Genomic DNA, 9,861 nt, shown 5'->3' with positions numbered 1-9,861 from the left:
AGTTGCTACAACTATTTATTTCTCTCGTTTTCTTAGAATCAAGTTTTGACTACCACGCATAAGAGCAGGTTGAGCAAGAACGTTGTGTAGCCTTACTACTATCTCTTTCCTCTTAGTTTCGCCTGGCGTACGGCACTGCTATTCAACTGTGTACTAGTAAAGGTAATCACGGACTGAATGAAAAGAAAAGAAGGAATTATAAAAATCACAGCTGGGTGAAAGGGGGATTTTCTGGCTCAGATGATCTTGGCATCTTTGCTGAATCTGTAGTAGATGCAACAATGCAGATAAATCTCCTACAAGAGACAGCTTCAAAGGCAGGCCTATATATAACTTTTGAAAAAGCAGAGTATATAACAGATGTGAAGGTGGGACAGAAATGCATGGAAACTGATAATGGTAGAATATAAAAGGCTACAAAATTTAAACATCTAAGTGAAATAACACAACCAAATGCCTTAGACAAAGAAGGTAACCTAGGAAGGGCAAAGAAAGTGGTGGTGGCTTTCCAACTAACAAAAAACCTGTATCACAAGAAATTTATTTCCATAAATGCAAACATTCGCCACTACAATACTACCATTAAACCAGAATGCCTTTATGCATCAGAATACCTGTCGTTAAATACAGGCAAAATATCAGGTGAAATAGAAAAGAAGGGAAGTAAAATAATCAGGAAAGTCTTGGGACCACAATATGAGACTAAAAAAATGTAAACTCCGTCCGAAGAGTCTTTGGAAGGCCCAACGGTACCGACAGCCGCCGTGTCACCCTCAGCCCACAGGCGTCACCGGATGCGGATATGGAGGGGCATGTGGTCAGCACACCGCTCTCCCGGCCAAGGTCAGCTTAAGAGAACTGAGCCGCTACTTCTCAGTCAAGTAGCTCTTCAATTGGCCTCACAAGGGCTGAGTGCACCCCGCTTGCCAACAGCGCTCGGCAGACCGGAAGGTCACCCACCCAAGTGCTAGCCCAGCCCGACAGCGCTTAACTTCGATCATCTGACGGGAACCGGTGTTACCACTGCGGAAAGGCCGTTGGTACAATTTAAGAGTGGGAAATTAAGAAGTAATACAGCAGTTTAAGGAAAAAAAAGAGCGAATGTCAGACATGATGAGGAAGAGAAGAGTTGCATTCCATGGACACCTAAAAAGGATAGATGGTTAGGTTAGGTTAGTGTTGTTTAACGTCCCGTCGACAACGAGGTCATTAGAGACGGAGCACAAGCTCGGGTTAGGGAAGGATGGGGAAGGAAATCGGCCGTGCCCTTTCAAAGGAACCATCCCGGCATTTGCCCGAAACGATTTAGGGAAATCACGGAAAACCTAAATCAGGATGGCTGGAGACGGGATTGAACCGTCGTCCTCCCGAATGCGAGTCCTGTGTGCTAACCACTGCGCCACCTCGCTCGATAAGGATAGATGAAAACAGGATAATAAAAAGAATTTTTAACTTCTTTGATAGAAACCCCAGAACATCTATGACGTGGACTGAAGAAGCTAAAGCAGACCTGATAGAAATAGGGGAAGAAAGACAAAGGTTCAGAGCAAAAGTAAAAGGTTTCAGGAGAAAGCAAAGAAAAAGAGAAGCGCAAGAAAGAAAAACAGTGAAAGAATGCAAAATTACGGGAAAGAAAGAAAGAATGGAGAAAAGAAAGAATACGTAAGTTATTACATGTGGTCCTTAATTATCAAAACCAATTAATAATAATAAACCCGAAGTGGTATACTCAAGAGAAACCTTGTCACTCCACAATAAGATGCTGCTACAAAATCTACAAAAAGAAGAACGAAAGATCATTAGGAATATCCTTGGACCACGACAAACTGAAGCTGGGTAAGGACTGCAAACTAACAACACTACAGAGAAAATTTCAGATATTGCTGCTGACATTAGAAAAAGACGCCTAAAATTCTATGGACACACACACACACACACACACACACACACACACACACAGTCTCCCTGAGTATAGACTCACACGCCACTGAAAACCTTACAGGTATGGACAAGGGCCGAACAAGTACGAAGAGACCTTACTGATGCTCAACTCAACATTCAGGACACTGCAGACCATGACATCTACAGAAGCAAAATAGACAAGTGGGAAGTCCAGCCGGAGACAAGAGCCAAAAAGACCTATACAAAGTGGAAAGATGACAGAAAGAAAGCCATGAGCGACAAAATGAAGGTCTGATGGAAGAACTGCTGAGGAACTGTAGAAACTTCACGTGATCCACAACGGGTCTACTACGTGTATAATAATAATAATAATAATAATAATAATAATAATAATAATGCAGTTGTTGGCACCTTTCTGAGGGGTGAGTGGTGGAGTGACTGGCCAGTGGGGCCCAGAGACATTTCGTCTTTGACAATGTGGGGCAGACAAACCCCACTCTAGTGCGAAAGGTCGCTGATGGCCAGCGGATGGCTCGCTTCCGCCTCAGTACACAACAGCACGCGTCAGCACCCTGCGCGAGGCCTATGAGGAAGACTGGACGCGGCGAGTACGTCAGGAAGGTAGCCTTAGCTCGCTCGCAGACTCGACTCAGCAGACAAACTACGTTTCTTCCCCTTTTAACTCGTAACTAGGTGTGTGCGTGCAAACGAGAATTGCATCTTCTACTGGAATCCGCCATTATAGAGTCTTGCTCTTATTAGTCCTACAATGATGTGAAGTCCATAGGGCTACTTACAATTTGTGTAAGTAGGCTGTTCAGGTTTTTATGTTGGTAACGTCAACTAGCGCTCTGTATGAAAATCAGTGGCTGTGCTGTGCGCAGTCTGTGGCTGGTTGGCATTGTTGGAATATTCGCCATTGTAGTGTTGGGCAGTTGGATGTGAGCAGCGCGTAGCGTTGCGCAGTTGGAGGTGAGGCGCGAGCAGTGGTGGATGTGGGAAATGAGATGGCGGAGTTTTGAGAGCGGATGATCTGGACGTGTGTCCATCAGAGAGAGTAAATTTGTAAGACTTGATGTCATGAACTGATATATATTATGACTTTTGAGCACTATTAAGGTAAATACATTGTTCTTTCTCTATCAGAATCTTTCATTTGCTAACTATGCCTATCAGTAGTTAGTGACTTCAGTAGTTAGAATCTTTTATTTAGCTGGCAGCATTGGCGCACCCTGTATGGCAGTAGTTCGAGTAAGGAAGATTTTTGTGAGGTAAGTAATTCATGAAAGGTATAGGTTATTGTTAGTCAGGGCCATTCTTTTGTAGGGATTTTTGAAAGTCAGATTGCGTTGCGCTAAAAATATTTTGTATCAGTTTAGTGATGATCAGAATAAGTAAAGAGAGAAATGTCTGAGTACGTTCGGTTCTGCTCAGCTGTTTGAAAATCAAATAACGTAAGGGGTTTAGCAGCACAGTAATTCATTAATTTTTCTAAGGGGACGTTTCATTTGTTACGGCTGTACTGGGGTGCAATAAAATTAAACTCATGCCAAAGTGATTATCAGTTTCATAAAGGCACAACTTCTTGAAGGAAATAAGCACTTTTAAGCAGAAGAGACTAAATGCTATAAACAAGCCGTTGTACCATTTATATCGAGTATTGATCTTAAATTAAATTTTGTTGGAGTACTGTTCAAAAATGGTTCAAATGGCTCTGAGCACTATAGGACTTAACATCTGAGGTCATCAGTCCCCTAGAACTTAGAACTACTTACACCTAACTAACCTAAGGACATCACACACATCCATGCCCGAGGCGGGATTCGAACCTGGGGCCGTAGCGGTCGCGCGTTTCCAGACTGTAGCGCCTAGAACCGCTCGGCCACACGGGCCGGCTACGTTAATCAGTAAGGCTTCCTAATAGCAGATTCCAGTACAAGATGCAATACTCATTAGTACGTACACGCCCAGCTGCGAGGTAACAGGTTCAGAAACGCATTTTGCCTGCTGAGCTGAACGATCGAGCGAGTTTTGGCCTGTCTGTGTGACGCGCACGCCGCGGCCTGTCTTTCTCGTGCGCCTCGCCCCTGTGTTGGTGACGTCAGGCCGGGCAACGACTGTCTGTCAGTAGGCCGCGGCCCCAAGGTCAGTTGCGCGTTTTTTCTTTCTGCTGACGCCCGCATTCAGATGAGCCGGGCTCGGCTCGCGCCCACCGCAAACAGGGCAAGACCCACTGTCTTCCAGCAGGAGGCTGGCGACGTCAGGCGCGGATGGCAGGTCGGCGGTGCCGCGGGACCACGTCACACAGGGGAGGCCGAGGGCGACGGGAAAGACAGGTGGGGGCGCGAACGTCGTAGCACGTGACACTGCAGGTCTTACGAGTGTCTGCAGCCCTCTATGGCGGGGAGCCAGTAAGTATTTCAAATGAGTTGAATAATTACTAAATGCGCGTTTAAATGCATGCAAGTTGTAATATTTCTGGCTTAGTCAGCCATCATATTAGGCTCCAAAAAGCTGTCCCCAGAGCAGTAGAGATGCAAGAAGTATATAGATGACGAAAAGTGGTGTGAGGTACCTGTGACAGATGTTAGATTCGGTACCATTCCCGTGAGAAAGACCGCTTCCAAAATGCTACTGCTCTGTGATTGGCTGCTGTGTTCGGAGCAAGGGCGCCAAAACGTTAAAGTATAGTTATTATTATTAGTTAAACTACACATTGTAATGACTTCACTTTTTAATATAAATATCTCTCAACAGCTGACTATCAATCAGTCATTTTAAAATTATTAAAAAAAATTAAATAAAAAACAAAAGACTGAAGAAATTGCAGACGAAGCACTTCGGAAGCGTTCCGGTCACGTCTTTCCTGCTATGGCGCGCGAAGTGTTTCGGGCTGTTCGTCACTCTAGATTAGGCAGTCGAGAAGAACAGACATGTTGTCTATCGTAGGATGTGTTTCCAATTTTTACTTAAGTTCCTGTTCGTCACTCTGGATTAGGCAGTCGAGATGTACAGTCATGTTGTCTGTGGCAAGATGTGTTTGCCAGTATTCAGTATTAAAAGATTCACTCCGGTAGTCATGAGGCACAGACACGTACCACAAATAGTGTAAAGATAAATTTTCGTAAACATTGTGTTCGATCATGTACTTTGCTGTATCAGAAGGTGTTGTATTAAGATCATGTAGTCTTCTCGTGTGGCTGTATTAAAATACGAGAGTGGCATCCCAAAGAAGTGATACATTATTTCAGAACAGAACCTCGCTAAAAGTCAGTTTCAGCTTCAAGATACAGAACCTACGACCTGCGTGCTGTTTTCTGCGCTGGGGACATCAACTTGAAGACAGAAGGTTAGTGAACTATAACAGAACCTTCGTGTTACACACAGTGCAGTGGAAACAACTAGGCGCCTCACGTGTACTGCATGCACAGAACAAATGTGCTCAGTGACACGTCATCTGCAGTGATGCAGAGGAGGTAAACGAGGATGATCGTTATTAACAGCAACAGTCCATTAATTCTTCCTTTCTTGCCGTAAAGTTCTCGATAGCACACGATAAAATTGAGATCTTTAGTGGGTACCTTTTCAATTAAGGGGAGGTTTACTATCTTTTGACCGAAAAATGCATGTTCTTTGACTATTTTTTTTCTCGGGATATGTTACAGATATCAATGTCAAATTTGGTCAAAATGTTATTGATATTCCCTCTACAAACTAGAATTTTTTCGATCCGAAATGTCGAAGAGGAAAGGCGGAAGTGCCGTCGGAACGAAACAAAATTTCGATGTAGACCTCCACCCGCGGTATGTCACAGGTCAGCCGGCTCGTCTGATTTCAAAATTGAGTTCACGTTAGCGAAGTATAAAAGATTCTTTAGGACCTGTACCTCGCTTAAGTTATTTGGACCATAAGAAACCAAATGTCGGTCACTTGAAACAAAATACGGTTTTCTTCATCGATTTTTCGGCCAAGTAAAAATATTTATAGTTGACGTATCGGAATAAAAGTGGTACAACTCCTAGACAATTTAGTTGGCTTCGTCGGAAACAAAGAATCATGCCAATCGATTCAGCAGATTTGAAGTTACCATACCACGCTTTTGAAATTTTGACTTCATATAAATGCAGTATTATGCAACTTACGTTGCTATTCGGGGTCCATAAACTAGTCCTTCGTCTTCCGCATAGAGGGCGTTCTTCTCGATCTGGGCCACATTGCGCTGCTGCCGGGCGGAGTGGCCGAGCGGTTCTAGGCGCTACAGTCTTGAACCGCGTGGGATTCTTTTATGGATCCAAAAATGCAATTTTAAAAAAATCGATTTTTTTGAACCAAAAGATAGTAAACCTCCCCTTCAACATTGATTTTCCCGTGGGCCCCACACGGAGCGATAGTTCCCGAAGCGTGGCGGACAAGCCTACTAGTCTGACGTAACAAATTCGCTGCAGGGCCTGTATACCTCGTTGACGCCGGAGGAGAAATTCTGCTGGAGGCGGCTGACCCAACCCGATCTCAAACCCACGGCTGTAACCAGCGGTGTCCACTTGTCTCGTCGTGTAGCGTGGCCCTCACAGCAGCTGCAGGGTGCACACGATGCTGTACTACCCAGCATCCGTCACATAGCTCACGACATGGGTCTTGCCCTGTTGTGGTCACATCGACGTGCCCGCTCCGGCAATTTTACCGGTGCGCGGAACAGTTTTTACCGAGCATTGCTTGCTCGTGTCGCGATCTTTTCCACGGTAGCTAATACAACCCTTCAAGGCGGCTTTCTTAGAAATTCCTACAAATTTCACCTGAAGCTAGGTTGCAACACTACAATTCGTGATTAACAAAGATAAATCAGATGCTGAAAAGAAAAATTTAGGTATTCATTTTTCCCATTACATTACATTTAACGTTTGCCCTGTATCCCTTGGAGAGGAGTCTCTGGGATGTGAAAGAGTCAAAGTATGTACGAGGGTAATCACAAATGTAAGGTCTCCTATTTTTATAAGTACATAGACCTGTTCATTTCTACAATTGTTTTTCACCAGTTTACAGCTAGAACATTTAGCTAATTGTTCGAGATAATCACCATTTCTGTCGATGCATTTTTGTAGACGCTGTGGCAGTTTTTGTATGCCCATGTCATACCAGCTCGCCGCCATGCTGTTCAGAAAGTTATGAACCTCTGCTTTCACCTCGTCGTCGGAGCTGAATCGCTGGGACCACAATTAACGCTGACAGGTACTGTGAGACTCTCAAAAAACTCAAACGGGCAATTCAGAACCGGAGAAGAGGAATGTTGATTCTCCATGACAACGCTCACCCACACATCGCTCGGCAAACCGTTGCTCTCCTGCAACGGTTTCCAGTGATGATCACCTGTTCCCTAGGTTAAAAGAACATTTGGCCAGAAAGCGATTCAGCTCCGACGACGAGGTGAAAGAAGAGGTTCATAACTTTCTGAACAGCATGGCCTTATTTTTGGGATTACCCTCGTATTATATACACTCCTGGAAATGGAAAAAAGAACACATTGACACCGGTGTGTCAGACCCACCATACTTGCTCCGGACACTGCGAGAGGGCCGTACAAGCAATGATCACACGCACGGCACAGCGGACACACCAGGAACCGCGGTGTTGGCCATCGAATGGCGCTAGCTGCGCAGCATTTGTGCACCGCCGCCGTCAGTGTCAGCCAGTTTGCCGTGGCATACGGAGCTCCATCGCAGTCTTTAACACTGGTAGCATGCCGCGACAGCGTGGACGTGAACCGTATGTGCAGTTGACGGACTTTGAGCGAGGGCGTATAGTGTGCATGCGGGAGGCCGGGTGGACGTACCGCCGAATTGCTCAACACGTGGGGCGTGAGGTCTCCACTGTACATCGATGTTGTCGCCAGTGGTCGGCGGAAGGTGCACGTGCCCGTCGACCTGGGACCGGACCGCAGCGACGCACGGATGCACGCCAAGACCGTAGGATCCTACGCAGTGCCGTAGGGGACCGCACCGCCACTTCCCAGCAAATTAGGGACACTGTTACTCCTGGGGTATCGGCGAGGACCATTCGCAACCGTCTCCATGAAGCTGGGCTACGGTCCCGCACACCATTAGGCCGTCTTCCGCTCACGCCCCAACATCGTGCAGCCCGCCTCCAGTGGTGTCGCGACAGGCGTGAATGGAGGGACGAATGGAGACGTGTCGTCTTCAGCGATGAGAGTCGCTTCTGCCTTGGTGCCAATGATGGTCGTATGCGTGTTTGGCGCCGTGCAGGTGAGCGCCACAATCAGGACTGCATACGGCCGAGGCATACAGGGCCAACACCCGGCATCATGGTGTGGGGAGCGATCTCCTACACTGGCCGTACACCACTGGTGATCGTCGAGGGGACACTGAATAGTGCACGGTACATCCAAACCGTCATCGAACCCATCGTTCGACCATTCCTAGACCGGCAAGGGAACTTTCTGTTCCAACAGGACAATGCACGTCCGCATGTATCCCGTGCCACCCAACGTGCTCTAGAAGGTGTAAGTCAACTACCCTGGCCAGCAAGATCTCCGGATCTGTCCCCCATTGAGCATGTTTGGGACTGGATGAAGCGTCGTCTTACGCGGTCTGCACGTCCAGCACGAACGCTGGTCCAACTGAGGCGCCAGGTGGAAATGGCATGGCAAGCCGTTCCATAGGACTACATCCAGCATCTCTACGATCGTCTCCATGGGAGAATAGCAGCCTACATTGCTGCGAAAGGTGGATATACACTGTACTAGTGCCGACATTGTGCATGCTCTGTTGCCTGTGTCTATGTGCCTGTGGTTCTGTCAGTGTGATCATGTGATGTATCTGACCCCAGGAATGTGTCAATAAAGTTTCCCCTTCTTGGGACAATGAATTCACGGTGTTCTTATTTCAATTTCCAGGAGTGTATGTGAAACTTTCACTTGGCTAAATGGTTGGACGTCCACGACTCTTCACAGAACGTATGGTTCGGAGTCTTGTCTGCTCTGTAAAGTAGGATAGATGGTGATCCGTTGCATCCCTGCCGAAACAACACAATGCTGGTGCCCGCACAAGTGTTTCTGAGCACACTGTTCGTCGTACAGTGTTGAACACGGAGCTCCGCAGCAGAATACCCCTACGAGTTCACATGGTGACTTAACAACATAGTCAGTTACCATTGCAGTGGGCATGAGACCATCGGGATTCTACCGTCGATCAATGGGAACGTGTCGGCTCTGCGGATGAATCACAGTTTTGCTACACTGGCCCGATGGGCGTCTGCACAGACACAATCATCGAAGCGAACAGTTCGCAGTTCGCGGCAGATCGTTATAAAGTGAACATGCTCTCAGACGAGCATACAGTTTCAGTAAGTAGGAAGGGAAAGAAAATGTTGGTTTTGAAAGATAACACCTTCGGTTTTCAAAGACTTCTGAAAGGTGGTCTAGCGCGATGGACGTGCAACATTAATGGCTGCAGAAGTTTTGTTAAAACTATTTCTATTGAGGAGCTGGATGTTGTGGAGTGTCGAGAAGAGCAAAATCATGAAGAAATGCCTCATAACAAAATTCAGAGGCAAGAGATCTGACCTAAAGAGAGCATAATGAAAGCTGGAAGTGACTTGTGGCCCGATATTCGCATTCAAGGATGCAAAGTTCATTTAACACAGAGCTCATGGCGAAAAATACAACCATTGGGGCTTGCACATGACTACTGCGCAAAAAATGAAATTGGAAGGTTTCTGTCGTACATATTTGGTTTGCCCATGCTGACTCCTGATATGGTTGGCGACTGTTTCATGGCAGAGATACCTGCATCGGAAAAATTGCGAGCGTTTTGTGACTATTTACTAGAAACTTACTTAGAAGAGAATGCACTCTTTCCTCAATCCATGTGGGCAGAACGAAGTTGTACCAGACAGCGAACAACTAATGCTTGCGAAAGTTTCCATAGCAAATATAATAGTCAGTTC

At 46.2% G+C, this 9,861-nt stretch overlaps 1 pseudogene; it reads right to left on the bottom strand.

Moving 5' to 3' along the window:
• Positions 1-924: 924 nt before the first annotated feature.
• LOC126189348 (5S ribosomal RNA) lies at positions 925-1,042 on the bottom strand (annotated as a pseudogene).
• Between the last annotated feature and the right edge of the window lie 8,819 nt (positions 1,043-9,861).

This window comes from Schistocerca cancellata, chromosome 5, assembly GCF_023864275.1.
Source record: "Schistocerca cancellata isolate TAMUIC-IGC-003103 chromosome 5, iqSchCanc2.1, whole genome shotgun sequence".
NCBI classification, from domain to species: Eukaryota; Metazoa; Arthropoda; class Insecta; order Orthoptera; family Acrididae; genus Schistocerca; species Schistocerca cancellata.
The sequence above is the reverse complement of the archived record's forward strand: the minus strand, read 5'-3'. Positions and strand labels throughout refer to the sequence as shown.